Below are 6085 nucleotides of genomic sequence, written 5' to 3'. Positions count from 1 at the left end.
ACCTCCGATCTTCAGGATATCACGATTCATTTCTCACGACGAATCCGAGAGATCGTAGAAAGGCGACGTTCGTGGCGTTCAATTGACCTCCTTTTTTTCGTCTTTTCGTTCGTTCGTATCGATTTTTGAACGGTTGCCACAATGTCGACGTTTGCGATGCGTTCACTCCGTCGTACGAATCGTTCAAGACGAGCATCTTCCGCCTTCGAACATAGTATCCCCCTAACGTCTACGTCGTATGTGAAGTCGAATCGATATCTCTTCGCCGCGAAAGTCGATCAACTGTCCGTTCTGATCCACTACACGTATCGTTATATCGGTAATGTTTCGTGCGATGACCGGGAGATAAATGACGTGCGTTGGAGTAACGGATAGTTTATATCCTGGAGGAACGTTCACCGCGAATTCGTGTATCGTATGTGCCGGTCTGTCGTTGTTGTATGCACCCGAGGTAATGTTACACTCAACGCGAATTATATTCACGTTCATAATTTTCACCAGTTCGTCCGACACATACCACTTGTTTGGTCGTAACACGCGAAACGTCGAAAAGCCCAACAATGAACCGATACTGTTCGTTTTGGAAAAATCCACTAGATATTCACACTTGATCTCACTTCTCATGGTGTTTTCGTTCGCGCGAAGAATCAATACAGATTTCGCCCGTTCCATAGTTTTTTCGTCCTCGCATATTAGATCTATATCGTCGAATTCTTCGAGTTCGTCGTTGTTGATAGTACTCGGTAATGTATTGTGAACTATAGCGGTCCTCAGATACTTTTCGATATCGTTCAATTCGTACGAACCTACGGGAATCATGATCGTAATGTTGTCTGTGTCGAAGTGGAATTTATTATTCAAGGAGGTGACGTTCGGTATCGTGTTGTACGTTTCGAAATTCGTAAGACCCAATTCGTATTCGCTATCGCTCAAGTCCAAAGCGGGGAAATAATTCGCCGCGAGGACACTGTTTCTTCCCGTTAGTGTGAGAGTCAACGACATGATCGTAGCACGAAAGTTACCGCAGGACTGTTCGGATCGATGTGCAATATATCACGCGAGAAGCTTCTTCCTCTTCCAATCGATCTCAAAGAGAAATCGTAGACACAACTGACCGCAAATGCTTTGATCGTACGACTGATATGATCGTCTGTTGTACGTAATGTTACCTCCGAGATATCGTTCGAGTTCCCTAGGTGGTTTGAGATTACCGAAACTGTCGAAGTAGGCAGCCTCGTCTCCCCTCTTCGGGTAAGCGACCCAGTGTGTACCGGGGGCTGTCGAATCGTCGAGGTTCACGATACCGCACTCGTTACGACGTGATTTCGTAGGTATCGCATCGCGCATGAATACACCTCTGAAGAACAGTAATTTTAAAAGATACGCCGAATGACTTAATTGCTCGTTCGTTGTGGTGTCAGAGATCGGTAATCTAAGAGTTTCTATCGTTTTCTTCCATGTTTTTTTTTACCTTCTTCGACCTCTTCCTCACACGACCGCCGCGTTTGTATGGTGCAATGTGCAGACCGCGACCCTCCATCGCGCGATTGTGACGTTGCAATTTTCGAGTTGTCGTCGAGCGGCTTTACGATTGCCCACCGCTTTCGCCACGCTAGCTGCTCCTCCGATCAAAGACCCGAGCGCTCCCAACACTGATAAAATCGGTAGGAAACCACCGCATTTCGCTACAGATAAAATCCTCTTCCTCTTCGACTTTTTCCTCCTCTTCACACCCATGCCCAATTTTGTCTTCGCCTTCATGGCTGTCCACACGGCTGTCGTGGCGGCTTTCTCACCGAACGTCGAATCGCTTGCTGTAATACGCTGTCGTGCTCTCTCGGCGAGAGCTCGATCAGCAATGTGTCGACTGGCTAGGTCTTTGCTTTGCGAATACGCAATATCGTGTTCGCGACAAGCTGCGTCTAATTGATTGATGCCTCGATCGCCGCGAGCTAATCGTTTAGCGAGTCGCGGGCCAGGTCCGCAAAATTGATATCCAGGTATATGTAATTCAAATGGAAGCGCGTTTATCGTTGCGTTCAGTAAACCCTCGCCGTGAGCAGATATCATTTCGTTTTTTTCATATCTATGAGACATTGGACACAATTCTTGATAAGAGGCGGTGGACCGTCTATATGCGTTTGTTGACCCGGAAGATTGTAATGCTCGAAACACGTACGACGACGTTTCACCTCAATATCGGCTTTTATATGATCGGGCAATTGTTCGGCGGTAAAAGCGAGAATGTCACGTTTTTCTGTTATCAGGATGAACATTTTTTGAACGATTACTAGTCACAACAGATGATAAACTGTGTGAAATGCTCGTTTGTTCGCGGTATAAATAGCACGAGACTCTCCCGTGTCGCATCGAAGTCCGCGCACGCGCGTCACGACAGCGACAAATGCGATTCGTGCGACAATCTCGAACGATAGGAGTATCGAATCTCGATCGGAAGACGCGACTGATGTCGCGTGAAACGGTCAGAGATAAGTGCAGACACGGCTCTGCGCTACCTAGTACGATTCGTTGCATCATCTGCGGACCCTCCAATTGTGGTAAAACGAATATTTTGTTAAGTTTGATAGAGAGTCCACATGGTCTACGTTTCGAAAATGTCTACGTTTACTCGAAATCTTTGTTTCAACCTAAATATCGATATCTCGAGGAGCTGCTAGAATCGATCGACGATATTGGTTACTACGCGTTCTCTAATAATGGCGACGTTATTCCACCTGGCGAAGCGCTTCCGAATTCGATTTTCTTATTCGACGACGTAGCCTGTGACAAGCAGAATACTATCAGGGAATACTTCGCTATGGGTCGATATGTGCGTATCGATTGTTTTTATCTCTGTCAAACATACACGAAAATACCAAAGCATCTCATACGCGACAATGCGAATTTTCTAATTCTATTCAAACAAGATGGTACCAATCTGAAACGCATTTACAACGATCACGTGAATACCGATATGTCTTATGAAAAATTTTGCACGTTATGTCATCTGTGTTGGCAACGCAAATACGGCTTCGTAGTTATCGACAAGGACAGTGCGTTACATAACGGTAGGTACAGACGTGGCTTCGGCGATTTCGCGATACTGTGAATCGTGCAGTTTCTATTGTGTCGTCGCAACGATATGAACGATACGAAGAACATCGCCAAACGTGAGCGAACCGCAAAATTGATTGCGAAAACATGTGAGTTGATTCGTAAGAAACACAGAGCGTTGAAAACGGGCATAATGGAGAGCGAAATTGCCTTGGAAAAGAAATTCAAACCGATTGTAGAACCGTTGAGACAAATTGTTGATATCACCGAGCGAGACAAACCGTCGAAAATTAGGGATGTCGTGAAAGTGAAAACGTCGAAAGGTAAACGTGAGCATAGTGACAACGACGATGACGACGATAATGATGATGTAATTTCCAAGAAAATTAAACAAAATCGATCTCCGTTAAAAGAACAGTCGTCGAACGTTATGTCGAAGTCGATAGATTCGCAACATCATTTCCCCTCGACACAGGATGAGGAAGTTTTCGAAACCTCCAACGGTACTGATCCATCTCTCGAAACGTCTGTTAGAGAAGTTTTAAGTACACCTCAGGGTCGCGATAGATTAAACAGTCAGCTAGGACCGTTAGGACACATATACATCAATGCTCTTCTGAGTGGTGACAAGAGAAATGAAATCGATCACGTGTACGGTGTTTATTTCGATGAGAACAGTACAATGTTGGGTGATAAAAAATTCGATGTGGATACAGACGATACCATAATAATCGATGGAAACAGATACAAGGGTACACCAGGTCTGTACGAATTAATTTTCAAGAGACTTCCCGACGACGACATCTACACCGAGAACGATAAGCAAACGTACAAGAGTATACTGTTGACAACGAATGCACATAGACGTCGTCATAACGCTAAAATGCCTGTCAAAAGTAACAAGGGATACAAATATAAGTATATTATCGGTCCGCTCGTATCTGCACACCGAACTATGAGTTTGGGTGCAGGTGTACCGACGACTATGAGAGTTACCGACGACAAAGTCGATTACGTTCATTGGGACGATCCGAATGAGTTGGTGGACCGTCTTCAGTTGCTCGATGCCTCTCGTACAGCTGGCAATAACGCTCACGACAACGAAATACTGTCGATACTCGAGGAACTTCGCGAGGCTGGATTTATCATAAATTGAATCGTTGATTGAGCAACAGTAATAAGGAACGTATGAATTGGATAACATGTTGGTAAATCAAAGTCTCGCACGATACAAACAGACGTGATTAACGTGAAAATGATAGGAGAGGATTATTTAAAAGACACGCGTAAAGTATGTGTAATGTTATAACGATAAGTGATGAATGTCGAGGAACGGAGAGTCGCGGAGGAGCTTCACGCACCCGCGCGGAGAAACTTTCCACGACGTCGAGTCGTCGTGCGTGGTCGTGACGATTTATGGCAGGCAGATGTAGTTGAGATGCGCCCTTACGCGAGATTGAATAAAGGTTGTAACTACATTTTAACTGTTATCGATGTTTTGAGTAAGTACGCGTGGGCATTACCACTCAAGACCAAGAGCGGAAGCGACGTGACCGTGGCGTTCTCCAAAATATTTCGCGAGGACAAACGATATCCGAAGAATCTACAGACGAATCAAGGAAAGGAATTCTACAACGCCACTGTGCAGAAACTTTCGCAAAAGTACGACGTAAATCACTATTCGACGTATTCGGTAATGAAAGCGTCGATAGTGGAACGATTCAACCGTACTCTCAAAAATAACATGTGGAAAGTATTCACGTTGAACGGCACGTACAAATGGATCGACGAATTGTCGCGTCTACTGTCAGATTATAATCGCCGTAGACATCGAACCATTGGAATGCGTCCGATAGACGTCACACTTCCCGTTGCAAAACGTCTCTTGTCGACGGTGTACAGTCACGTGAAAATTGCTCCCCCGACGAAATTCAAGATAGACGATCCAGTACGTGTTAGTAAATTTAAGACCATTTTCGAAAAAGGATACACACCAAATTGGTCCACCGAGATCTTCCATATCGCCAAAGTGCAACGTACGAATCCTGCAACGTATCTGCTGAGAGATTATCGAGGAAAGCCGATAGCCGGTGGTTTTTACGAATACGAACTGCAACGAGTGTCCAATCCGGACGTCTATCTTGTGGAGAAAGTATTACGTAAACGAGGCAACGAAGTATACGTGAAATGGTTAGGAATGGACAACTCACATAATTCGTGGATAAATAAAGCTGATATTGTGTAAAGGGATGTATTTATTCCATAATAAAACTGTATTAATACACATTACATGAGTAATTGTTCGTAATATATCCAATAATAGCATATAACATTCGTTTGATTGAATGCATCTTCCCAAAAGATATAATAATCACACAATAAAAACGCATCTTATTATAAGGTTATTTTATTGTGTATGCAAGATTTGTGGTATTTTATAATGTCCCCAAGGTAGAGTAGCAATTGAATCAGGTAAGACGTATCGTTTGTCATCGTACGGGCTGAGAGCAAGTTTTGTTTCGAGAACCGTATACACCTCGTGCAACGACGATTGAATGCGCGATTGACGCCTCGACTGTTCGTACGCGTCATGCAAACATTTCACATAATCGTCAAACGCTATCGTTTTCGCGACCACGCTTTTCTTGACACCCTTTATTTTTTTTTACGTCATTACTACCGACAACTCTCAATGCGTACATCTTCGCTCTGAGACCGATGAATTCAGTCATTACCCTACCATTATTTTCATCTTTCATTAAACCAGGTATTTTATTATTAAGGCGTGGAATATCGTATACACTATCCTCGGAATAATCGCTCGTGTCTAATTTCGTGATATTACACTTGATATCCTCATATACATTGTCGCATTTCAAAAAATATATCGATCTGTCCGTGTCCGTGTATAGGATCGTGCACCTATCGTGATCCACCGTGCATAGGATTAAATTTATTTACGTTTACAATCAAATTTAATATGCGCGATAATGCCCATCCGCTGTCACGTTCCTGAAACTCCTCCAGATCA

This window comes from Cyphomyrmex costatus, unplaced genomic scaffold (genome assembly GCF_001594065.2).
Source record: "Cyphomyrmex costatus isolate MS0001 unplaced genomic scaffold, Ccosl1.0 scaffold74, whole genome shotgun sequence".
NCBI lineage: Eukaryota > Metazoa > Arthropoda > Insecta > Hymenoptera > Formicidae > Cyphomyrmex > Cyphomyrmex costatus.
Note: the sequence above shows the minus strand (reverse complement) of the source record.